Raw genomic sequence first — 26,638 nt, forward strand, 5'->3', positions numbered from 1 at the left:
TTATTTCTCACAAGCAAGCATTTGTTCTAAAAGCTTTTAGAAATGTAATTATTTTTCTTCTTCTTGGGCTTTTCTGTTTTTAATATGAAACACTTTCAAGTCCCCTGGTTCCATTTCCAGGAAGCAATAATCCATTTTGCCTTGGGCGGAGTTTAGGAAAGAACTAGGTTGCAGAAATGAAAATGTTTCCTTTGAAATTGTCACATGGAACTCTTGCTGCTTTTTTAATGTCTTGCATAAGAAGGGCCCTGTTCCCTAGGGCACGATGGACCAGCTGTCCTCTGGACCTTTGCTGCAAGAGTCTCTGTCCTGTTTTACTCACAGCTGGACTCCTGGCCCCACTTACCCTCACCTACCGAGTGACTGTCTTATCCAAAGGGAAAACTTCTGGACCAGTGCTGTTCAGTAGGAATCAAATGCAAGCCACAGATGCGATTTTTCATTTTCTAGTAGTGACATTAAAAATTAAAATCATACATGAAATTAATCTTAACAATCTATTCTATTGAACACAATATATCAGGCCAACCTCTAATCCATACAAAAAACTACTGAGGTCATTTTGACTCTTTTTTTATATGCAGTGTCTGAAATCCAGACTTACGTAAAAGCGTTCTTGGTTTTGAAACATTTGCTGTCAGTTGAAAGGGGAAACTAGATTGCACCATGTTCAATGAAAGTATTGCGAGCCCTATCGGCGGGCTTCGAATGCTTGGTGTCTGGGCCTGAATTCTGGCTTGCTAAAAGCATAAGCTTGGGTACAGCATTCTGCCTCTTTGAGTCTTAAGTTTCTCCCCCACTCAATGGGGTGTATCCTTTGTTCTACTGTGTCCTACCAGCCTCCTGAGACAGTGAGGGAGGGAGATCAAAATGGTGGACGTGAAGGGTAGTGATGGCATGTGAAATGGAAAATAACTGTTTATTATGCCAAACCATTAAAAGCTGTGTAGCCACAGAAAATGGTAAACACACAATATCTACAAGGATGGAGTAGCCATTTACATTAAGAAACTGAAAAAAAAATTAAGAAACTGAATCAAAGAAGCAAATTCCTGCAATTAACCACAATGTCAACAATTTTCTTAATCATTACCAAACCTTGACTTTCCATTTTTATTTACACACACACACACACACAGACACACAGAGGATGATAAATGACCCCCAGGATAATAATCAACTGTGGTCCTTGGAGCCAGTTACATAATCATGAGAATCCATCTCGATAACGCCTAGCTATAAACTTAGTAACAATCTTGACAATGACACTGCAGAGAACATTGCACATGGACCTTATTTTCAAAGACCAACAATTTGAGATGTCTATAGAGAGTTCCCGCAACATCTCTATCCCATAACCACCTGGATATTTCCTTGCCCTGATAGCTTTTAGATTAGTAACATTAGCTTCTAACGTTCCCTATGACACCACTTAAAACCTACCTTCTCATTGTTTTCTATAAAATGAGCTGTGTGCAGGGGACTAGGGAAATATGTTGTCTTCATTCCTAAATTGTTCTTTCCCAAGTGTTACTTAAAAATGAAATTCCAATTTGGGACTTTTCCCATTTGCCTTCACTAATTACTTCTTTTATGTTCCACCCAATGGTACCGTAACTAATTCAAGTTCAGACAGAACTATTTCATCACACCCACCTGCTACTCCTGGCGAAGCCATGCATAGTCCACAAAGACAGAAACCGAGAGGGGTCTTGGGCTTCATGAGGCCACAGTTGTCACGCTGAGCCAACCACATGTGATCAGTTTGCCCTTGTCCAGGAGCATAGAGCATGTATTCACCCCAAAATCCATACTTGCCAGTCATATGACATGTGGAGATAAACAAAGACCAACCAAATGAGAACAAGCAAAAGCTATTTATTCAGAGCCCACTATATATAGCAAGGAAGTCAGCCACCATCACTTGCATTTGGCAGAGACTCAAAGGCAAGCAGAGGGAAATCTTTACAGTGAAAAAAAGGAAGGCTTTGGGTATGCCCCTACTGGAGGCTGTTGGCGCGGGGAAGCCATAGGAGGGCCAACTGGAAGTGAGCATCCTATGTGATCACTTAGGGAGCACATTTGGCTTTCTCTGGCCAGTCCTAAGTTGGAGGTGGGGACAAATATCCGGGAAGCTGACAGTTATTAATCAGGTCCTGGCCATCTGGGGCCAATTGTTTCGGAGGTTATTGTTTCCTGGATTGTTACTAGAGACAGAAGTCTGACTTCCTACGCTGCGATTTATACAGAACAGGCCAACTTCCTGGCCTGGTTACTCTATAGGCTGGTTTCCTGGGCTGGTTGCTGTAGATTGGGGGTCAAAGTTCAATGTTTATATGTGGTCTGGCCATTGTCCAATTAGATATTCAGTCTCTTGATGCAAAACCAAGCCAAGGAAGATGGCAGAAATCTACGAGGGGATCGACACGAATGATCAGCAAATGATCAAATGAGGTCACCGGAGTCATCCAAAACCCTGGCAGCAGCCCAGCCATTCGTTAATGACATCCTCTGAGTCCTCACCCACTTCATAGCCACACGGCTTGGTGACATTTTCCAGTCTCCCCTGCCACCTCACCAAAAGAGTGCCTCCAGTGCACTTGTGGTCCTGCCCACACCACCGAGGACATGGCTGTGCGGGGCTGGAATGCAGAACTTCGGCCAGATGTCTGTGTGACAGCTTACACAGAGGGGACCCTGGGGTTCCAGAGCTTTCTGATGTAAAGGACTTAGAAGAATCTCCTTGGGTTCAGCAATTCTAAAATGCTTTGCCATAGTTTCTTTGGAAGAACTATACCTACTTCCAACTGCCCAAAGTTGTCTTTAGGACAGCGTAGTGGATGGGATTTAAGATAGACTTGGCAGACGCCTGGGTGGCTCAGTCAAGCGTCTGCCTTTGGCTCAGGTCATGATCCCAGGGTCCTGGGATCGAGTCCCACCTCAGGCTTCCTGCTTAGTGGGGAGTCTGCTTCTCCTTCTCCCTCTGTCACTGCTCCCCGCTTGGGCCGTCCGTCGCTCTTTCTCACTATCTCTCTCAGTCTCTCTCTCTCTCAAATAAATAAATAAAATCTTTTAAAAAATAAGATAGAATTGGGATCCAATCCTGCTGCGATAATACAATTTTAAAAAACTCATGAAAAAGCCACCCAGTGTTTACTGGGCTGATACTTTTTGTTAAGTGCTTTAGATACGCTGCCTCGTTTATCCGTCTCAGCCGTCCTATGAGGTGGGTACTATTAGTGTTGAATTTTATAGGTCCCACTGGCCAAAATCAAGGTGTCGTCAGAGCCGTGCTCCTTCTGGAGTCTCTGAGGAGACTCTGTTTCCTTGCCTTTCCCAGTTTCTAGAGGCGCCCGCGTCCCTGGGCTCATGGCGCCTCCCATACTCCAACCTCTGCTTCCATCAGCACCTCTCACTCTTGCTCTGGTGCTCCTGTGTCCCTCTCATAGAACCCTACGTGGCACCGAGCCCACCCGGACATCCAGGAGAGTGTCTCCATCTCAAGAGCATTAACCAAATGACATCTGCAAAGTCCACTGTACTGTGTAAGGTGAGGGAGTCACAGGTTCCGGTGATTAGGACGGGCACATCTTTGGGGGGCCATTATTCAGCTTGCCACGGTAGATAAACTGAGGCTCAGAGAGCTTAGTCGATCTTCACAAAGCCTCATAGCTCAGGGTAGCAGAGCTGAGGTTTGAGTTTTCCACCTACACCAGACTTCCCTTTCTGAGTTCACCGGCAATGCCCTGGGGGCCAAACTCAGCACATTGTCACATGTGCAAACCATGACCTTCCCCCCTGCATGTGCCCAGGCTTGTCAGCCCCATTGCCATCAGCCAGCACAGTCAGCTTTCTGGCCACCCACACCTCTTGGTCCAGAAGCTCCAGCGTCCAGGAAGACCACTGTCTGTGGGGCCAAGGTCTAGCGGCCTGAGAGGCCCCTTTTTAAAGCTCAGCCTCTGTTTCCACAGTCACAGCCCAGCAGTTGGCTCTGCTTTCGGTTCCTCTTGCCTCCTGTGCCTCCTCCGTGCACCACCTCACTTCCACTCTGACCCCCTTAAAGTTCTTCCCTTGTTCAGTCAGCTGAGCACACGGGGATCACACAGGGGTAATGCCTTCCTCTCTCCGTTTCCTCTTGAGAACAGGTCAGGGGGTAGGAAGAATATCTGGTTTAGCCAATCATTGGCTAGTCAGGGTGCTGTGGACCAGCGGACCTGTTCTGGGAACCAGCATGGCCCATCCCCAGGTTGAGTCCAGCCAGGAGGGGGACTCACTTGGGAGGAGGAAGATACTCTTGGCACTGCCACGAAGGCCTGACCTTCTGCCCCACCTTAACCCTCCCTGTTGACTATAATAAAACTCAGGAAGCCCTTGCTCAGCCAAACAGGGCAGAATTACAAATGATAGCAGAATACCGCTTCTGCGTGTGCTCAGTCTCAGACCTTCTGGGCTCCGGCCGGACCTGTCGTATTGGATGGTTACTCCATGCCCTGTGTGGCTCTTCATGCCTCTGTGCCAAGAGGGGCTGCTCTGCTGCTTTCCTTTGTATTTTTTTTTTTTTATTGCATACGGATGGACAAGGGCTTGGAAAAATGAAAGGAGAGGTATTCGTTATAAAGAGGAAATGAATAAAGACCATGGTGAGCCCAGATTGTTTTATCTTCTCTTTATACCATGGTTCGTTTGACTGTTAGAATAATTGCAGATCAATTTCAACTTAAAACTAGTGCCCAGAATTCCCTTTGATCTCCAGTTGGGCCAATTGTATACAGGGAAGCCTAGTGAGAAAGGTGGCTCTCACAGGACATTTCTGGTCCTCTCCTTCGGGGGAACTTTTTCAAGAGTCTCTGAGTCCTGAATTCCCCATCTTTAATGCTCTATGGCTCTTTGTATTTGTTTTCTGCAGCTGAACAAGGCCTCAGCCCTCCCACCCACGGTGAATTCTGGCCCCCAGTGAGATCTTGCACGCGGCACTGCATAAATCCTGGACGCGGTTGAGTGAGGGAGACATTTATTGTCTGTCTTGGCTCTCAGTGGCTAAGTGTTTTCGTGGAGACATGTGCGGTAAGCTTGTACCACTGTCCTCCCAGCCTGAGTCCGACCGATGATGCTATAATGCTATGTCCTGTGACTCCAGGGCTCAGCTCACCCGGTGGCCTTCTCATGTGATAGATTCCAGTTTCCCAAGGGTCTTTAGGAGCATAACAATTATTACAAGCACAATCCAGGGTAAGGAAAAAATATAGCCATGTTTCTTCAAAAACTATTCCAGTTTTCCTCTTTCCTCTTTCTTTTGAAATTCACAGGTCATTAGAAATTGGAAAATAACATAAACATAGTTGGCTGCACCATGTTGAGCATCTCCCAAAAGAATCAGTGTTTTTAAACTTCAAGACCATTGTTATGTTAGATTATTTCACTTGCAAAAATCAAATATGCATTCAACATAGAAACTGTCTTTCAAAAATAAAGTTTAAGATAAACGACATCCCGCAGGATTCCAAACAGCCAAGAAATATGTTTTCATAAATCCCTGGAGATTCTTGGAAAAGTCATTTACCTTTATGGGTCTTATTTTCTTAAAATTCAATGAAAGTGAAGGTCTTGGCTGGGTAATCTCCGAGACAGTGCAATTCAACGGAACTTTCCATGATGACGGAAATGTTCTGTACGTATGCCACCTGATAGTCGCCACCGTGAGCCTTTGAAACGTGGCTGGTGTGGCAAAGAACTCAATCTTTAATTTCATTTTATTTAATTTAAACTTAAGTAGTCCCACGTGGCAAAGTGGCTCTGTATTGGGCAGGGCCGCTATAAGGAAAATTGAAAGGGAAGTCAAGGCTGATGTTCTAGGCCTTGGGTCTACAGTTAACCTGCTCCGACTATGGAGACCCACTTCTCCACTACAAGCATGCTCTCAGACACTTGTGGCTGGCTGAGGAAGGGAAGACTGTAGGGCCCAGTAAAGCACATGCCTGCCTTATGATCAGCAAGACCACTTCAGATTCAAAGGAGAGAGGAGAGAGGGACTGGGTGAGCACTTTCAGATACAAGCCACTAGTGGCATGGCATCCGAGGAGAAAGAACTGAACAACGTCTTCTAGGATTCCTTTGGCCTTTCCTGGATGTCTTGGGTTTTTGGAGAGAAAGTACGAACTTGAGCTGGCTCCCTGCCGCCAATCAATCAGAAAGCTTTTAAAATGGGAGTCTATGAAAAATGTATTAAATACACACCCCCAAAATAAATGCAGTGAAGTTTTCTACTTAGAAGCACTCCTGAGGGCCAGAGTCTAGGTTCTCACAACCTAAAACCTTCATTAAGACCTCATTCCATGTTGAGCTCAAATCCACCTCTCCTAAGGGATCAGTCAGGTCCATCAAGGTATTTCCCCTTTTTGGGGGTGGAGGTGGGGGATCTGAAATGTGGTACTTTTCTACCCTCCCCCAGAGCTCATTTACTCCCTGAAATAAACAAAAGCAAGCGACACACTCATTCGTGCCATTGTGTTTGGTGCAATCACTGGCCTTTAAATCGTGACATTAAAAACACCTTCCAAGGCCCCGTGGAGCTAGGCGATTATGTTTAATATAACCTTCTGGGCTTTGGTTTCATGCAGAGCAACAAAGAATATGGAAACATGTAATTCCAGACTGCCCCAAGTACTTCTGCAGCCTTGAGTCTCAATTAAAATGTTTGTTTACTTATCTGCTAATCTCATTATTTTTTCTAAATCTGCGCTCAGTGAGGGGGAGAGTTCAGAATCCGAAGTTCAGCCATCTCTGTAATATGACCAAATTGGAAACCTGGAGAGAGTTCTATTCAGCTGGGGAGAGAAATACATAAACCCCCACGTGAATGACTTGGAGTGTCCTTTAACTTTCCCGAACAGAAAACCATTTGCTATGGAGAAGGTATGAGCACAAAGGAGTAACTTTTTAGAAATTTACCAGTGATTTTATCGTGGTAAATTGAGCCACGATCCCAATGAGAATACTTGCTATTATTGCTAGAAACGCATAGAGCCTGTATTTATTTTCAGAGGGGTTTTGGTATCATTTTTATTAGTTGCTCTTCACAAAAAGCAAAACAGAAACCACCCCAAACCTCTGAGAGGTAGATCAGATTTTATCTCTCTCTCTCTCTCTCTCTCTCTTTTTTTCTTTCCAAACGAGGAAACCACACAAAGTGTTTTGCCCTGGGGTCAACTAGCCCATCGGTGGCTGGACTGGGGTTAGAAGTTCTGGTCTCTAGACTCCCAAGCTGCTGATTGTCCCTGGAGCTGATCCTTCCGTCCCCAATGGGGACACTCCTCGGGGCGCTGTGCAAGCCGGTAACTATGCCAGCAGACAGGTCCTCCTCCCTAAATACTCCCCATTTCACCATCTCGAGTCCCCGAGGGCTGCGAACTGCCCCACCGGGGAGACCTTCTCACGTGGTTCTTTTGCTTCCTTTGTAACCAACACCCCCTGAATGGAGTCCAGGATCCTTCCTGTTCTGAATTCTCTTCTATAGCCAATAAGTCACAGTATTATTTTTACTGTGATCTGGCCACAACCCCCAGGCTGTTCTAAGCCCCTGTTGGTTGTCTTTCCCCGAGGCAGAATGTTATTCTGACAGAGCGAGGCTCTCCCCACGTGTGGTGGAGGGCTGGCGAGAGCGCTTCCCAGGCCCGGCACGGAATGGCTGAGCAGGGCAAGGTCATCCCCGTCCTCGGGAAAGCTGGAGGAGGGCCATTGTCCAGGGGAGCCCATATCTGCCCGCAGGCCAGACACAGGGGAGCAAACGCGTTGTCCCAAGGCTCCCCCCGAGCAGCACACTTAAAGGAAGAGATTCTGGCTTCTAGAAGAGGGCAAAGCAAGATTAGGAACACAAAACAAACAAGTAAACTTCGTAGGTCCATGAAACAAGAGCCTCGGCTCTGCATCCACATTTCCAAGTTAGCGTATTACCCACAATTCCCATGGTCGGCCACTACAGCGTTTCCCAAAGAGTGTGCTGTGGAACACCAACTCCAGGAGGCACTTTGTAGAATTGGGGTCTCATTGTCAAATAGGTTGGAGAAATACCACATATTACATTTCCCTCTTATAGAGTCACATTGGCATCCATCTCTTGGGCATATCAGAAGCTATGAGAAGTTCCGCCAGAAGAACCCTTATTTTGCTCAACCCATTGCTCCAGAAATTCAACCTGGGGCAGATTCTCCTTTGAGTGGGACCCACGCTGCCCATCCTGACAGTTTCATTTCTGCTCCTGGTGTTACCTCTCCAGGTACTCCCCACTGCCCGAGGCCTCTTGCGAGGAGTTCTGTCTCTCACTGAGATGCCCTTCTGCTGGTCCTGTCCTCCTTCTCACCACCCCTCCACCTCAGTCAGGTCCACAGTGCTCGCTCCTAAGCGTTCTCCCTACTCTCTAGCATCTTCCAGTAAACCCTCACCAGCTCATTTGTTCTGTTTAGAACCCCTTTCTCCACATCCCACTGTGGTCAAGACCAACCAAGACTCCCTATGGCTTCCTGCAGTAACACTAGAATCTTCTGCCTCCCTGCTGAGAGCTTCAACACTGACACTCAACCCCCCTCCCATCCAGCCACAGGTTCCCACTCAACTCTTCTCTATTACCTCTGTCAGGCAGGTCCCATGAGAAGTGTGATTAAGAACAAGAGTTTGAACCCAAGAAACAGACTCTTAACTATAGAGAACAAACTGAGGGGTACCAGAGGGCTGGTGGCTGGGGGCAAGGAGGGAAATAGGTGATGGGAATTTAGAAGTGCACTTGCCATGATGAGCCCCAGGTGGTGTATGGAAGTGTTGAATCACTGTACTATACCCCTGAAACTAGTATAACTCTGTATGTTAACTATACTGGAATTAAAATAAAATTTAAAAACTATACTGGAATTAAATTTTTAAAAAATTAAAAATCAGAATCAAAACTTCAAAAGCAAAAAAACCCACAAAGAAACAAGGATTTGGAGATATTTGTGAGTTTGAATTCTTTCTTTCCCCTCTGAACCCTGTGGCCTACGCCTCTGAACATCAGTGTTCTCATCTGCAGAATGAACAGAATAATAAATTCTCAGGGCAGGGAGAAGATCATACATGCAAATGTGTGGCCTGGAACATGGGAAGCCCCAAAATTGTTAACCAGTCTTCTGAGCCATATATCCCCTGCTAACCCTACTTCTAGTCTTGGGTTTATTCTGACAGACATACACACACACATAGAGACACATACATACCCCTTCTAGAAAACCTTCCCTCCCTTCCCCATCACCTGGACCGTATCCATCCCTCTGGCCTCAACTCATTTTCACCTCTTGCATGAATCCTGCCCTGAAGACACGTATGCAGAATCCCCTCTCCTGGGTTTCTCCCACCTGCCCCGCCTGAGTTGTTCTCTAATGCTTCCAGACACATTCACCTGGTCCCCCAATAAGACTGCAAACTCTCGAGAGCAGGGGCCTCTTCCTACCATCTGCGTGGACCCACAGACGCCGGCTCTACAGGGATGGGGAGCTGACCAGGTCACGTACTCACGGTAGGATGGACCTGGTATATACTCCTCCTGGTTCTTAGAAATCCCTATTAATTTTCATTTTACTGTAACTTTTGAAAACTGACCATGATGGCATATTATAGGGAAAAAGGAAAAAACTCCCAAACCTGCTATTTTTTTTATATGCCAAATACCAGAAAGTTTTCTGGCTTCTTGTTCTCAGCGCTCTACTCTGGCGCAACAGAACCATGTCCTTTCTTCCCTCCTCTCTCCTCCTGATCGGAACCAAGGTCTTTTGGAATGATGTACTCCCAGCCCTCTCCAGCAATTTTTAACTGCCCCCTTCTCCTTCTTCCTAAAATATTCACACATGCATGCACCTACCACCATGCACACGTGTGTGTACCTACACGCCCACACACATACACATGCATGCACACCCCTACATACACACGCATGCACGCACGCGTGCACACACCAAGTCCCCATTCCCATCTGTGCCACCATCCTCCTGCCAACCCTCATCCCAGGTGCAGACAACTCTGCACAGCAGAAACTGGAATGCTAAACGTAAAAACGTAGGGATTTCCTTATCTGTCTGTCAGCGCCTCTTCATTACAGCCCAGCTAATGTGAAATGAGGGGGTTCTTTGCCCCCACCTGCCATACCCTAGGAGGATCTTTTTACACAGCAGATGTTCATCTACTTGCCCACAGCGTGGTGACAAGAAGCCGTGGCTTCCCAGGTGGGCACAGGTGAGAAGGCTCCTGTCCTGCCCTGTGAGATGGGGAGCAGTGACGGGAAGTGGAGACGCGGGAGGCATAACGCCCAAAGAGGGGCCAGAAACAACGCTAAACAGAAAAAGGCACCATGATGATGAAGGGAACTGAGAACAATGAAGAAGAGTTTGTTCTTGACCGTCCCAGGGCGAAGAGTAGTTTCTAGGAATCCTTTCATAGGTACCAGTGAACTCTATCGTCTGTATCAACGCTCTCCCTTGACCTTTATTCCCTCTTTAATTTCCTTCATTAAACTGCTGGCGCTTACTGTCTCTGTCACAGACGACACTTTCAAACACTTTCAAATTACTGGGGAGTAACCGGTGGTCACACAGGAGGGGGAGAGATGGCCGGAGTGATCGATTGTGGGGGGTTGGGGATTACATAGGCAGAGCAGAGCCCGGGAGGTCAGACTGTCCCCCCGCCCGGCCCACACCTGCCGAAGCTCAGCACCAGTACAATAGCAGCAGGCGGCAAGGCTGTGCCCTGATGGGCGCTCCGGCTGGAACAGGAATCAGAGGTGATTGGCGTAGACAGAAAGTCCCGCGGCGGGAGAGCCGGATCCAGGCAGGCACAGCGGTTAGCTCACCTGGCTCCCCAGGTGAGACGTGGGAGCAGTGGGCGGGCAGTATGCGTTCACACCTGCATACACTGCGCACGTGGGGACTAGTTGTAAAGCCTGGTGAGGTCCTGGCAGCCTTTACTCCACGGAGAACCTCAACACCCTTGACCGTGCGTCAGAATCCTCAAGGCCCCTTTCGTTAAGGACCTGGAGCTTCGTAGAGCCTCCCGCTGAGGTCTGCGAGAGCAGAGGAGGCCTGACCACGCACGAGCAGGGAGCCCGGGGGCGGGCCTCCGAGCCGGTCATTGCCCTCCACGCCGGCAGGGGGCGATGCCGGCGCGCTCTGCGGCACAGGCCTGGAGGAGGAGGGGGCCTCCGAGAGCCACCCACGCCCCCCGCCAGCCGGTTTGGCTTGCTGCTGGCTCTCCCGGGCTGAGGCTTGGGGTCGCTTTGCTCCAGGGGCCACAGACTCAGGTAGAGCGAGCCCAAGAGTCGGGTAGCACCTGTGCAAAGCGTGGGTGGTCGGCTGTTTTCCCTTTCTCCTCGTTCGTGCGTTCGTTTGTCCCTCTTACTCTTTTTCTTTTTTCTTGAGCCGTAGGTGCTGACACTGCTCCCAGCTTCGGCTTCTCCCAGCTTGGGATTTAAAAAGAACCTGCCCTGGATGGTCCTGCCCTGCTCCGGGATACAGAACTCCTCCGTGCGCCGGAGGCACCGGACGCTTCCATGGCGCCCACGACTGCAATGGCGGGGTCAGCTTGTCCTCAGGTAAAAACACACGTTTTCTATCTTCGCTGCTTCCGCGAAGTCGTACACGTGCTGCCACTCGGATGCCCATGGTGGAGAGGAAGGAAGTGAACAGCCGTGGCCCGGGAGGGGGTGTGCAGGTGGGGTTCATCGGAGGGGAAGGCCGATCGCTTTTCTGTGGGGGGAGCTTCACGGCGGGTGAGGACCTTATTGGAGAGTCGGTGGGTGTAAGCCTGGGGACACAGCTGTCAGGGAGAATATTCCTTCTCGAGTGAGCCAGAGGCTTCATGAATGCACCGAACATGCCGCAGCCCTGAATTCGCTGTTTGCCACGTGGCTGGGGTCATTCCCCACCAGGACCTTGTTCTGTGGACCTGTGGGTGCCCGACGCTGGCCACGGGTGACCAGGAGCCGCCAGCACATCTTGAATCAGGAAAGGAAGCCAGAGGCCAGGGGCCAGATGAGGCTTGAATGTATAAGAGGAACATCGTCCACCATCCTACACACACACACACACACACACACACACACACAAAACCAACTTGAGAACTAAAAATAGGGGATATACAGGAGATGGTGGAGAGGAGAGCCATAAAGGAAATTCGTTTTTGACCATAGGGGTAGGAAAAGGCTCATCTCCTCCCTCAGTTGGCACAGAGGTTGATGGTGCAAGCTGTGCCCAGCCCTGCCCTCTCGTTTGGGCTGTCGGTTAAACCGCTGCAGGGGAGGGCGCCCCACTGTGGGGCTGTGTTCAGCTCCCACTCTGAGCTGGGACGGGTTGGGGATGGACCCTTCCAGGTGCTGGCTGTTTGCTCAGAAGGCCCCTTCCAGCTCACACTCCTTCTGCACCCAGGCGATGGGCTCCCCTGCCCCTGGGGAGGCCACGGCACAGGCTGTGAACTGGAGACCCACGGCCTGGAGCTGAAGGGCACCCAGAGCCGCCTCTGGCGCCCACCCCAGCAGTAGAGTGTCGTTCAGGCCTTGGCTTCCCACTGAAAACCGAAGCTAAGTTAATAAGTCAGCCATTTACAAGCCACCTTGTACCCTTGAAAGATAAGGGGTGCCCTCAACCTGGCCATAAACATTGTCCAAGGTCAGAAGTCTCTGGGGGAGATGTCTTTGAAAAATGCTGTTTCCCACAGTCAGGGCTTCCTTAGCCTTTCCAGGGCCTCCCAGAAGAGGCGCAGAGACAAGTCCCATGCACCCACTGGACACTGTGGGGCCGCAGGGTGCACATTCGGATCACTGGCCCCTCAGGTTCGTCCCAAGTCCTGGACTCCGGCAGCCCAGGTCTGGCTCCTTCCAGCCTAGCTTTAGGCTGTGGCTCTCCCATCCGTCACTCTCCCTCGTTCCCGTGAACAACAGAAAGATCGTGGTGTCTACCATTGTGCGCTTGACAAGAAAGATGATTCCATCGGTTTAAAGATTCCAAAGAGTTACGATTTTCTAATAATGATTACTTGAATAATAATGCCATGGCTTCTCCCCCCACCCTTCTCCTTTTTCGCTTCTTCAAGTGTCACCGTCTTTCAAAACATTTATTTCATTTGCTGTCCCTGCTTGCCTGGTGGCCGGACCCTGGGCTTCATAGGGTGTTTGGTGCTGGCCCTGTCCTCACTCTTTCACCAACAGCTTCCAGTTGTGAGATGTGTCCCAGGACCCAGCCCATTCACCAGGTCAAATTCACCAACTCCAGTGATGCCAGTAATCCTTAAGTTGTAGGTATGGGTACAGCTGGTCTGTTTAGAATGAGCTCAAGCCAGGGTCTCCAAGACCCAGGTACCAATCCAAGCTCTGCCCCTAATAGGCTTTGTCTCCTTGGTCAAAGCACTGAGCCTGGACTCAGTTTCCTCAGTGGTAGAATGAGTACATGCCCTCATCTGTAAAGTGATTAAAAGCTCAGCGAGGTTCCTTCCAACTATTGCCGTCTTTGCCTTGGCCCTCAGCTCAATTCAAGGCCCTGTCCGGACAGCATGCGGCCCTCTCATGGTAGCCTCTCTGTTGCCTGCCTTGTGCTTAGTTTTATCCAGAAAGCTATCAGAGTCAAGATAGCGAGAGAAGACTGAATAGCAATTCACTCTCCAAACCAGGGATTCGGATCAAGTTGCAGGTGGGGGGTCAACTCCGTGCCCAGACCTGACATGTTAACCACTGGATGAATTATTTTCACTTCTGTGAAAAGGCGTCTGCTATCTCTTCACCAAGAAGCCTGCCGCATCTTAAAACCACCAGTGTCACGAGCTGTCTTCTGGAAGGTGAAAATGGGCAGGATGTGGTTTGAACTGACAAAAAAATGAAGCAGCCCATTCCTCATCAGGGAGTTGGAAGTGATTGCAAGGCATGAGGAGAGACTGCGTCTTTCCGACTTGGAGCCAACTTGGCCAGTGGGTCCGGACCAGCCACACCGGTTCCTTCGTACCAAGATGGTGAAGAACAACCACCACCAAAAGCAAAACCAAATGGGTCAATAATAGTTCCTGTTTTCAGTAGAACAACATTGTATCAATACAGCAGCTCCCCGTGTGCAGAAAATACTCACCTGTGCTTCATGCTTGCAGTAACCGTCAGAGAAATGCAGAGCTCTGTTGGCATTCTCCCAGAGAACACTGAATAGGGTATGGTTATGAAGATGGCAAGGTAGAGAGCTGGCCCAGGAATCTGCAAGTCCTGATCTGTGATTCAAATCTAATGTCTGCTTCTTCTGAATTCATGTAAACAGAGCCCCATTTCAGAGGAAGAAGCAGATCCCCAGGCAGAAGCCTCTCGTGCCGTCGTAGCATGGGCCATAGCGCACTCCGTGGCCTGTATCACCACTTTACCACCTGCCCCCCTGCCTGGCACCTTACTGGCCCGTGAAGACCCTCAGTGAGAGTCCACCGACTCAATAATTGACCATAAATAATGAAAATACCCAGAGGCCGCTAACCTCGAAGATTCAGAGCCAGAATTCTCCGCTCTACCATGGGATCTTGTGGTAGAAAGGTTTTTGCCCTGCCCTCCTAAGCCAGTTAAACAGATGAAAAGCCCTTGCTTTCTTAGCTTTCCTGGAAAGGAGAAGCGTTGCCGTGAAAAGGCAGGAGTAGAATGGGTACCTAGAAATGAGTGGCGGTCTGCTTTTCTCAGAAGATAGAACTCACCTGGCTTGATCACTTCTAGCACAGGCTCATGGCCCCGTGATAGCGCTGCTTCCCCAGGTCCCATCTGCAGCGACCTTCCTCAGCCTGTTTGTGGACACTTGTCTTCGCTGAGAGGAAGTGTTTTAAAGGAGGGAATGATCCTGTCACCTTTGTGGATGGGCTGGCTGAGCCACATTTTAGGCCGTTGTCCTTCTAAATGATTTTGGGGAAAGTGACATGACTTTGGGGTTGGTGCCTCGTCTCTAATATGGGGGTGCTGATCATAGCACCCACCTGGTGGGTGGTCATGAGGATGGAGTGATGTCTCCAGGTGAGTGCTAGGACAGTGCCCAGTGTGGAGTGAGGGCCCAGTGCGTGGCCCTCTCACAGGGTTCTCGAAGCAGTGTAAATCATAAAACCTCAGCCTGCTCGTTTTCTTCGTAGACATTATCCAGAGCAGCAGACCTTGTTTAATGTTCCCCTGGCTTCCTTCCCTCTGTTTTCGGTCTCTGGGGAGGAAGGGGGTAGGGCAGAGGGGAAAGGAAGGACATCCACATGTTGCAAACACCACCTCTGTAAACGCCTCCGATTAATTCACGGCACTCAACTGAAATTACTTTTTATTTTTAGCACACATAAGCATCGAATGTATGATAAAGGTTATGCTGCACATCGGTGGGGAAAGCAAGGACCACTCCATAAATATGAAACGGGAACAACTTGCTAGTTATTTTAGAAAATGTGAGTCTATTTTTATTATTAACCACCCACCACAAATTCCACAGATGGACCGGAAATTAATGCCCTCCTAAATCCAAACTCAAATAGATGATTTCAGAATGAGGCATGCCTTTCTAAGCATAACGGTGGCAGACGTGCAGATTCAAGCACATAAAATACAAGCCTGTGAAAATTGCAAAATAATATAATCAAAGAATAAATGTCATGGCAGATTAAAATATTTGTAACATATGTGAAAGCCCATTATTGGGTTAACTTATCTTTTTATTCAATTTTAAGAGCTCTTTGTATATTAAGGACATTAGCACTTTGTGTCTCATTGTGTCATATGTCATCATCGACTTGCTTGTGGTATCCCCTGTCTTGCAGAAGCTTTTAACCCCTATGCAGTTACATTAGTAAATCCAACAGAAATTAATTATAAGCTGACTTCATTGTGTATATATCTATATAGTCACCTTTAATGTCACCTGAGTTGGGAGCCTTGCCAAGAATAGCGTAAACTGTGCCAAAGAACGATCTATTGTTCGAGTTTTAGTTGAGAGGGTTACACAGAACTTTGGATCTCGGCTCTCCTGTTGCCTTAATAAAGGGCTGGGGGGAGCTGGAAAACTATTTTTGTTGGAATTTTGACATAAGGCTGCCCTTCTTAAAGATTTAAAGCCCTGTTTTCAATCCATACCCTCATTTCTTTGTCTGAAATACCAACAAAGTCACCAACTTTTACCAAATGTTTTCAGAGGCAGAAGCCAGAAAAGTTTATCACATCCCTGAGTGGCTGGTACCAAACGTTGTCTGACGGTACTCTTCCTACCTTTCAAGGTCCCCTGCATCCGAGGAGGCTAGATATCAGTATACCCAGTTCCTTCACCCATTTCCATCCGGTTTCCAAAGCTGGGCATGGAATTTCCAAATATAGACTAGAACAGGTAGGCAGGGGATCTGGTGCTCCTGATTTCATTAGGTGTCTCTAAATCTCCATGAAGTTTTTATTAGTTCTGGTAAGCAAGCGAGCAAGCAAGAAAGCGAGAAAGAAAAAAACCCCAGCAGGTCATTTGTTAAAGTCATAAAGCTGAACTAAATGGATAAGGTCCTCTAATTGACCTCGAGGAAGCTCAGGGACACTGTAGATCAGCTGCTAAATGACTTGTGATGTCTCGATTTAGAGAAGACGTCTGGCTCCCTAGCAGATTTGTCTGCCCATAAATTTCTTGATTAAGCTAACGGCCTCTGCCAGCAGAGCCAGATCTTCAGCGCGGTGTGTCCACTTGAGCTAGTCTCGTGACAGCGCGTTCGATGTGGGTGACACAATATTTAAATTTAAACTTGTGTTCATCGTTCATTGCCAGGAGATCAGGGTCCTCGTCTCGGTGGGAGATGGGAATCACCCAGGTCGTAGCTCTGATGCTCCTGGAGGTTTATTCATTGCGCCCGTGGCCTGGAGGTGGCGCTCCTTCTGACTTCTTGCTGCCTGCCGCGGATGCCTGGTTTTCAGTACGTCAGTGCCCCTTGTGGGAAAATACTGTTAAACATTTATTTTTGATGGTTCAGTTCAGGCTCCACAAGACGTCACTGAAATGCCCAAAGTCAGTGCTTAGTATAAATCACAGGCCTCGAGGGTAAGCAAAGAGCTGCTCACTGTACCTCAGTTGTCTGTTCAGAGAGGACAAGGGGTGAGAGAAGCTGCATGAAATTTGAGGCTTATGTACCACCGTGTCCTCTCTTCAGCTATTGGAAGTGAGGATGTGGGCAAAATATCCCCTTTTCTTTCTTTTTTTAAAGTAGGCTCTATACCCCTTGTGGGGCTCGGACTCAAAAACCCAAGGTCAAGAGTCACGTGCTCCATCAACTGAGCTAGCGAGGCACCCCCAAACACTCCCTTTTAAATGACTGTTTCCCTTTTTTTTTTTTTTTTTTTTTACTCCTGATATTCTTTCCATCAAGAAAAATAAGCTTATCATAGAAGAAGTGTGAAAATCCTGCTTAGGAATGCATTACAAAAAAGCAAAGAAACAAACCTCAAAGGTTTTTATTTTCTGGAACTTTCTTTTCCCAAGCAACTAACCTATTTTCTCCTGGGCAGGAATTTCCTGCTACCAACTATAACCTAAAGAGCTCTCTCAACCAGGAAGAGGCAGGACAAAAAAAAAAAAATCAATAGCTGTAACCACAGATCCTGCCAAAACAGAATTGCTCTGGGATGAAATTACTTCTGCCAGTGATTCCTTAACAATGGTAGTCAAAGGCATTGACATTGGATCACATATCCCAAGCATCTTAAATGAACCGAACATTGAAGAAATGAGACCAGGCTACTTGGTTTCGACTTCTGTTTCTAAACATGAAATAGAATATTCAGACTGTCTCTTTCACGCCCTTGTGGAACCAAGTTACTCCTAGGGCAGGTGCTTGGGAGAGCCTGTAATTGGCATGTGAGTTGCTATTTTGATCTTCTTATCATCTTATGAATTTCCTTCCTATTCCTCGCCCTCCCACCAGCTTTACAATTCCCTAAATACCAGAGACAAAGGAAAGCCTTGCTCCTCTTGTAGCCTGCTCATAGAAGACCTAGAATTTCCCTCCCGAGAGGCAAGCACTCCCCCAACTTCTGCATAGGATGTGCCAGGAATGTCCTCCAGATGTAAATGGGGAAAAGCTTTTTTTGAAATTCCCCAGAGGTCTAGAGATTGTGCCATGCGGTATGTGTGAATCTCATTCCACAATCTCAGATATGAAAGAAATAGCACATCTTTATTTAAATCAAATTAAATGAGACTAAACCTCCCTTCCGCTGGGCTGGCAGAAAAATTAATCTCATTCTTGATTGGCAGGAGGAGTTTGGGAGCCCCAGGGTCCAAGACTGAGCCTCGTCAGGTGCCCCACAAACCAGGCACTGGGGAGCAAGGACTGGGCTCGGCTTCCTTCTCAGCAGAGGCCACCATATTGCCCACGTATGGTCCCCACATATTGATATATTGTGCCTTCTTCCCCCCCATCTCTCTTTCTTTACAATGAAGCACCTCCCTGCCCGCCAAAAAATATTCTGTCTTTTCAGCATCTCTCCAGTCATGTCCAGTTGGAGACACCTTATGCTAAAGTAATTTTACTTGCCTGTGCCCCCAAAGGAACACCCCCTCACACCCCACCCTGCACCTGGTCTTCAACTTAACCCCCTGGAGAAAGTCAGACTTCTCTGAACACAAAGGGCTGTCTGCAGGCAACTTCCATTTTCCCATTGCAATCAAAACCTCCTAGACAAGGCTGAGTCATTGTTTGTGGTCTGTTGTTTCTTTATTATATTTTACGTGCATTTATTTATTTAAACACATGAAACACACCAGGTTCGTCGTTGGTCTCTAATCATTCCAACACCTGCCGTCTTGGTGACTCATTGTATGGCTGCTGTTTCTGTTGTCTCTCACGTACGGTGACTTGTTTTCTCACATGTTTGCTGATCTCTCTTGTGAGCTCATGTTCCCTGGAACTGTACCTGTGGTGAATCTGGATTTGAAGTGTATTCCTTCAAGAGAGGTTTCGTGTTTGCGTCTGACTGCCACCTGGGATGCTGTAAGCCTGGAATTCTCTTGAAATTTTGCTAAGATTTTTTGGGGGAGGGGGGCCTTTGAAAGCTATGAACTGTGGCTATAGACTGTATGAGTGTAGGCTTGTGGTTAGGAACTTTCTTGGGAGACTTTTTTGGGAGCCTTTTCCTGGGAGACTTTTGGTTTTGTTTCTTCCTTTACTGGGAGCCAAGATTTAGACAAGCAAGCATCCTTATTGTTCTTCTGTCTGGTGGTTTTTTCTAGTTCAAGAGTGGCATTCATCAGAGTTCCTGGCTTTGGGTAGGTTTCTCTGATCTGACATTTCAGCTTGTGTGGTCCTCGGCTCTACCCACTGCCACCAGAGCTATAACCTCTTAAAACCCAAGGTCTAGAACGCTGTGGATAATAAATGCCTGTGAGGTGAATGGCATCTTTGGTCTTCTCTGACAACATTTCAAGGCTTTAACAGTTTCCTTTTCTTCCCTTTCCCTTAACCATACATTTGTAAAGTTAAGTAAGGGAGGTTTCTTCAAAAGCCCTGGGCTGCCATATTGCCCACGTGACTTCCTACCATAGTCTCTCTTTTTTTGTTCCTGTTATAGTCTCTCTCTCTCTCTCTCTCTCTCTCTCACTCTCTCACTCACTCTCACTCACTCTTCCCTTAGTCCTTCTGACACTTTGATAACCAAATTCCTGTATTAAATCTTCTCTGTTCAGAATCCTTACTATAGTTTTGGTTTTCCTGACTGGGCCTCTGGTGCAGACACGATTCCTGAGTCTGACTCAGCTCCTCAGCCCTGACCGCCATCTTCCTTCTCACCTCCCCACTGCAGGGACCAGTAATGGGGGCTGCAGAGCAGGTTGTGGGTAAAAAATACAAAGCTAGAGTAAACCGGAGCATCTCACACGCATCGATTAATGCAACTGCGTAAATTAGCGTATGGGAAAGAAAAAGAGTTTGGGAGTCGATGCTGGTTCAGATTTTCAACGCACTTGCTGGCAGTGCTACCTGAGGCAAGATACTTTGCATACGTGCTGTGGGTTGAAAATCCCCCCCCCCAGTACCTCTGGATGTGATCTTATTTGGAAATAGAGTCACTCAGCTGTAATTGGTTGGGGTCAGGTCTTACAGGAGTAGGGTGGGTCCTTAAACCAATATGAGCAGGGTTCTTAGAAGAAGAGGAGGAGATACAGACATCAGGGCATGGGAGGGGGGTTGGGGGGAGAACGCCATCGGGGGGCCAGAGGCAGAGACTGGAGGGTCACAGCTGCACACCAAGCACCCCAAGCATCCACCGCCACGGCGAGGAGCTAGGAAGAGACAAGGAAGGATTCTCTCCAGAATCTTGAAGGAGCATGGCGCCGCTGCTCCCTTGAATTCAGACGTCCGGGCCCTAGGGCCGTGAGGGAATGCGTTGTTGAGTGAGTCCACGCAGTGCGCGCTTCTATGTTAAGGCAGCCCGAGCCAATGAATACGTTACCTGCGTCTGTTTCCTTGTCTATAAAAGGGCGTAGTAACACTTTATAGAGTTGTTTTAGAGATTCAAGTAAGACAGCGTGTGCACAGCATCTGGCCCCTAGAAGGCAAACAGGACATAGGAACCGTTGTCCTTCTTTTGCAGTATTGAGCGAGCTGGCTGTGGCTGGCTGTACGCACAACTCCATTCCCGTCGACAGTGCCTGCCTCCCTGCACGCACCCCCCCCACCCACGTGTGCACGCACACGCTCTTCTGTGTGTACCCCTGTGTTATGTTGTAGCAAAGCCTGATGTGCTTTTTTCCCCTCTTAAAACTTCCAGAATGTTCATTTTCAGCTGGGCCCGACCTGTGTGAAAGGTTTGGCCCGATGTGAAGGGCTCCAAATCCAGCGATGGCCCAGGAGATAGGACGGTGGGAGAACACGATGTTCTCAGCGTGGCCTCTGCTCCCTGTGGCTTTAACATCTGTGGCCTGAACTTACAACCACAAGGAGTTCCAGTTGTAAAAGTTGAATAGAAAGTGCCGTTATTTTATATTTGCCAAGGTGTTTGCCCACAATCGGTAAAAATGGCCTCACTTCTGTTCTCTTCATGTGCCCTTATTAAAAAAAAAAAATTTGCTGTGATACCTCCAATTCAGATGGAGGGAGACAGCATGGGTTCCTTTTGGTTGGGTCTGAATCTGCATGGGGATCACAGGGAGCAAGGGATTCTGTTAGCACCTGATCCCTCCCCGGGTACCCCAGGCAGCTGCTTGTCATTTTTCCTAGCCTTTAGGAACACGCAAAAATCACTTTGCAAAGGAAGTAGGTTAACTTTCCAAAATGTCCACAGTGCGATTGAGAAACGCAGAGGCCGCAGCCTCACGCACACGTGCAAGGAGAGCGCAGCTGTGGAGAGAACGTGGATGTGCCCACCTCTGGTGTCCCCTTGCTGCTGGCTCCCAGCTGCTTGGAGATGAGATGGGAGCAGCCACAGACCGAAGACGGCTGCCTGCACATGTGCGCCTGTAACTTCTCGACGGCGCCAGCACCGCTCGCTCCCTCTCCTCCAGGGGCAAACGGATCAGAAGTCTAGAAAAAAAAGCAGAACTCAGGACTGACCTGCTGCCGGTCTGAGTCATCTTACCTTTGAGCCACAGATGGATGGAGGTGGAGAGCCATTAATAGCGCACCTCTCCAGCAAACACATGACGGCCTGAAGAGAAGCAGTCCCGGGAGCTCTGAACAGCAATTAGGCAAAATCCTAAATTACAGAGTTCTCACTCCGCAGAAAAATGCAAATTATAATTTTGCCTCCTCCAAAAGCCCACAGCCTGATTTTGCCCTCCATCTGCAAAATGCTTCCCTCCTCCGAAGCAACTCCCCCAAGAGGCCCTCCTGGGCAAGCCAAGAAAGGGTCCTCAGCGTGGGTCATGTCAGTCTGTGCGCTCTTCCCGCTGAGATTGGGAGGGAGGGAGACACAGAAAGGGAGAGAATCTCGTTTGCAGAGCTTTTATCAGTGATAAATATGTGTTGGGCGCTGACTCTGTGCAATGCCCTGTTGGGGATAAAACAAAGTATGAGATGTAACCCTTATGCCCAAGTAGTTTCCAATCTAAAAAAAAAAAAAAAGAAAAAAAAGTCCAAACGTAGCAATTTCTTGAAGCACTTAATTTTATGCCACAGGTACTTACGGCTGTAGAAATTCAGGGAAGGGGGGAGGCCGCTGGAGGCCAGAGGAGGAAATGCTTCTTGGAGGAGAAGGAACGTGTGGTGGACCCCAAGGACAAGTGGAATGAACAGAAGAGATGGAGGGAATGGCCCAGGAGAGGGAAGGCAGCAAAGTCCTGGGATGGCCACATGTGGCGAGAAGCCACGCTCACCCTTGAATGACCGGGAGTGGCCCTCTGCCCTCCACACTGCCCCCATGGGCCCTAGGCCTGCCCAAGGGCATCACCCCTGCCTGAGGCCTTGGTTCTAGCACTTCCCGGATGGAGGGGCCCGGATTCCCTCTGTGCCTCCCTGCGCCTCATTTTCCAGCGATCAGCCAGTGTCTCCCAGGGGCCAGGCAGTGCTGGATGGCAGGGCCTGTCTTTCCCTTCGTTCCCAGCCTGGAGCTCAGTGCCTGTGACACAAGGCGCATAGGCTGACTTGTTGAATGGAGGGCGAGTGAAGGAGAATACCGTGACCTGAGAACAAGCTGGGAGGGGGGGACCACCTGCTTGCCCATCTTCCATGTTCTACCTCATCGTCGTCTCCCTGGGTGCTCAGGAATGGTCAGTGGGCTCTCAGTGTGTGGCCATGCCACGAAGGAGTCAGAGGAGTGGTGGCTGGGAGGCCCCTCTGCTCATTCCTGCCAGGTGCCGTGGGCTCCCCTGCCTTTATTGGGTTTGTAGTAGTATCTTCGGAGCTGGAAGAGGCATCTCCATTGTTCCTGCGGACTTCGCTCCAGAACCGGTGAGCTCCGTACCCAGCAGGACATGGGGTGTCCTCCCCTCCGTGGTGGGGTTTGGAGACAACTCTGCCGTGTGACTACAGCTCCGCAGAGCCCCAAGGGTACCAGGAGCCCCCCGGAATGTGCAGGATGCGGGGCCTGCTGGGGGAGCCGTGGGAAGGGACCAACTCTCCAGGGGCCTTGAGCCCGACACGGAGAATTTACTCAGTGGTATAGGAGAGCCATTCGTGCGTTTTCAGCAGAGGGGATGTGGTTCCATCTGTGTTTGGGAAAGATGCCCCCAGCTTTGATATTTTCAGCGGTGAAGGGTTGTGTGGGTTAATGAATCACTCTTTACAGGTCTTGGCTCATGGGTACGCGTCCATCAATACCCATGTCTAATTCGTTATCCAGATGCCCAGGGCACCAGATTTATGGGGATGTGGGAGAGAGTCGAGTGGGGGCGACTTCTGAATGGGGAGCCTTTGGGGTCCCTCCGCCCCGAGGTGCTGTGTCAGCTCACGTCCCAGGGCAAAAGCTGGCTTCTCCCCGAGTTATTGGGTGTTTGCATCCCTCAGTTGCACACTACACCCGAGCTAGGTTGCCGTGTGCTTGTTCCAACTGTAGAGCTTGTGTGTAAATCGTTGATTAAGTTATGACGGTGAATCAGGAGCGGGGGAGGGGGGGGTCTGAGGTCTGATGTAGGCAACGTGCAGCGCTAGTAGTAATCTCTGCTTGCGCAGCATCACAGAGCCGAGAAGCTTCCACCGGTTGTCACCTCACTTTGAGCCCGTAACCAACGAGGCATGGGCTCTAGGGTCAGACTGCAGGGATGGACCCCAGCCCTGCCATCTGCGTGCTGTGCAACCTCAGGCAAGATACTTTCCCTCTCTGTGCCTCAGTGCTTCCTTTATAAGATAGAAACTATGACAGAATCCACCTGCCGGGGGTATTGTACGGACTGAATGAACCAGTACGTGCCAAGTGCTTAGAACAGTGGCTGGCTCTCAGGGGGCAGGCTCTAACACATTGGTATTTCTTCTCCTCCTCCCGGCTACTGAAACACGGCCAGAATTGGACTTCCTTTTGTCCCTTTCCCATGGACTCACCACTGATTCTTGGTCCCTCCATGTGCAACATCTGTGAAGTTCCCATTTGTACTTTTTCCCAGCTTGATTCTAGAATACTTATAGGCCTGCTTGTTTCCTTGGATTATGTCAGTCCCTACCTAATCAGTAATTAACATATTTGCACGCATGTAAGATTGGGTGCCTGGCAGTGAATTACTCTAAGCAATTGTTGTGAATTAAACCAGGGGCATTTGTATTCCACGTTTCTAGAATATTCTAGGCACTCAGTGAAGTGTGGTGAATGAGTAAGCGGTGTGAAGGGCAACAATAGAAGGTACCATTTGGGCTGGTGTAGATTCATTATCCATCATGCACATCGCACAGTGAGTCAGTACTGTGAGTGCTTCTAAAATGATCTCATTTAATTTACTAAGTGTGGAACTTAAATCATACTGTAAAGCAGAACACAGTTATGAAATCACATCAATGAATTCTGGTCATCTGACCAGATACTTTGTACTTGATAAACTTTAAAATGTAGTGTTTCTTGATTTAGATTTACCATGACTTAAGGAAGTTAAATTTGCAAACTTACAAAACTGGCAAATGAGAAGTTACTTGACTTACAAAAGCTTTCTTCAGTTTTATAGAAAAAGTATCCCATTGGAAGTATCTATACATGTCAGACTCCCCATGGTGTTAAAAATAAAATTCAGTGTACTGAAATTGCTTTTTCTTTTTTTCCGGGAGTACATTGACGATACAGAGAAATCCAGCTGTGTTGCAGCCTGAGTAGAAATGGTCCAAGAACAAATGTAGGTGCTAATGAGTATATAGAACTCATAAAAGATTAAAATATAGAAATGCAGTAAAGACGCAAGAGGGGGAAAGAATGAAAAATGACTAAGAAAGGAAAAGAGAGAGAGAGGAAGAAGAATGTCGGGAAGGCTAAAGCCCCCGAGGAATCAAGGCCTATGGGATACCCTGAAAACAACAAAAGGAGTTTATGTTGTCATCCGTAGCTTAGAGGAACAAAGATAGCTGAGCCCAGTGGGGCAGATGGCATGATTTCAGCGGGGCGTGGAGAGAAAGGAGCTTCTTACCTCTCCGTCAGGAGCAAGCTCAGCAACCACTCAGGCAAGGGTGTAACCCGATGCCCCAGGATTTTGCCTTTAAAGCCCAGCTGGCACCGCTCATGACTACACCAAACTGTCCCAGCCTCTGCGCTTGGGTTCTTCTTCTGGATCTAAGTTGGTAAATTGGCTCAACCTTTGACTCAACCTTTGTTTCTCATTCTGTAATGTGATGTTTTGACCACTTCAAGATCCGGGATCTCACGTGGCTGAAATCTCCCAGCCCAGCATACACCTTTAGTAGTCTTCAATCCTTTGGCTCAGTTCTTAATTCTCTCTCCTCACTTCCTCCTTTGATAGAGCTCATATATGGATTGGAAGAACAGAAGCTTGCCGTAGACCAGAGTGTACATTGATGGTAGCAGAGCACTTGATAAAGCTGCTCATTAAATCTCAGTGGGACAGATAGGCAGCTTGTGCACTGCAGGGTAGTAGCGTTGGGTCAGCAGTGTGTCCCAGGGGTGTTTTATAGGGTTCCACAACATGGTATCCGTACACACAGAAACACATAATAGAGCATTCCATGTTCTTACCAGGTCATTGGGCACAATTATACTCTGAGTCTTTGTGTTTTTTTTTTTAATTTTTAATTTTATTTTTTTAAGATTTATTTATTTGAGAGAGAGAGGGGGGAGGGCAGAAGGGAGGGGAGGGAGAGGGAGAGAGAGAATCTGAAGCAGACTCCCCACTGAGCATGGAGCCCGACCGGGGCTTGATCCCACGACGCGATCATGACCTGAGCCAAAATCAGGAGTCAGGTGCTTGACCAACTGAGCCGCTTAGGCACCCCAAAAATTTTTTTTTTAAGTAAATCTTAATATTTAGAGACAGTTCCTTCATCAGACACATTCTGAAAAACCCTGCATTTGAGCGGTACTCCAAGAATGCTGTTCAGGGTTATGTGGTGGAGACACTTGTAGTCCAGATCAAAAGGCTCTGTACTTGTCCCTGGTCAGTTCAACATTTTTTTTTTTAATCCGTGACCTAGAGTAAGAGGTAAAATCCATGCCTATTGATTGGTGTTGGGAAGACAATTAATACAATGGAAGACAGGGTCAGACTTGAAATAATGTAAACAATAACTACTCAGTGTTCCTTTCCAACTTGACTCCTGTACTGTCTGCGCGATATGAAGAGTTAATTGCACAAAAGTCTAACAAGGGGGAACTGATTTAGCAACAGTTCGTGCCCGGCCCACAAGCACAATCTGAGTCAACAAGATAATGCTAATACAATCCAAAGCCACATTAATAGCAGTTTATTGTCCAGACCATGTCTGGAGTGTATATCCCATCCCGGGTACTACATTTTAAGAGGACCACTGGAGACTAAATTGTAGAAGAGGTTGGACGGGATGAAAAAAGTCCGTTATATGAAGACTGTTTGAAGCCATTAAACATGCTCAGTTCGGATAGGAGAAAACCTTAGGAGGACAGAATATGGGTTTGTCTTCCATATAAAGGATTATCATATGTACATTGTGTAAGAATTGATCGGTGCGCTCAAAGTGTCAATAGTGAACCAGAGAGTAGTGGTCACATTTCACTTCAATATGAGAC

The 26,638-nt window shown here is 48.1% G+C and overlaps 1 long non-coding RNA gene across 2 annotated transcripts in view; it reads left to right on the forward strand.

Moving 5' to 3' along the window:
• The first annotated feature begins 11,207 nt into the window (after positions 1-11,207).
• LOC121103242 overlaps positions 11,208-26,638 on the forward strand; it is a 38,585-nt gene continuing 23,154 nt past the window's right edge. Inside the window, exons 1-2 of one of the 2 annotated variants that reach the window (XR_005835379.1) lie at positions 11,208-11,314; positions 11,433-11,605. This is a non-coding gene — a long non-coding RNA (uncharacterized LOC121103242). The remainder of the gene's footprint in view (positions 11,315-11,432; positions 11,606-26,638) is intronic. The other variant, XR_005835378.1, reaches the window with a different exon arrangement.

The sequence above is a fragment of the Ursus maritimus genome, unplaced genomic scaffold (genome assembly GCF_017311325.1).
Source record: "Ursus maritimus isolate PB19 unplaced genomic scaffold, ASM1731132v1 scaffold_18, whole genome shotgun sequence".
In the NCBI taxonomy this organism is placed as follows: domain Eukaryota; kingdom Metazoa; phylum Chordata; class Mammalia; order Carnivora; family Ursidae; genus Ursus; species Ursus maritimus.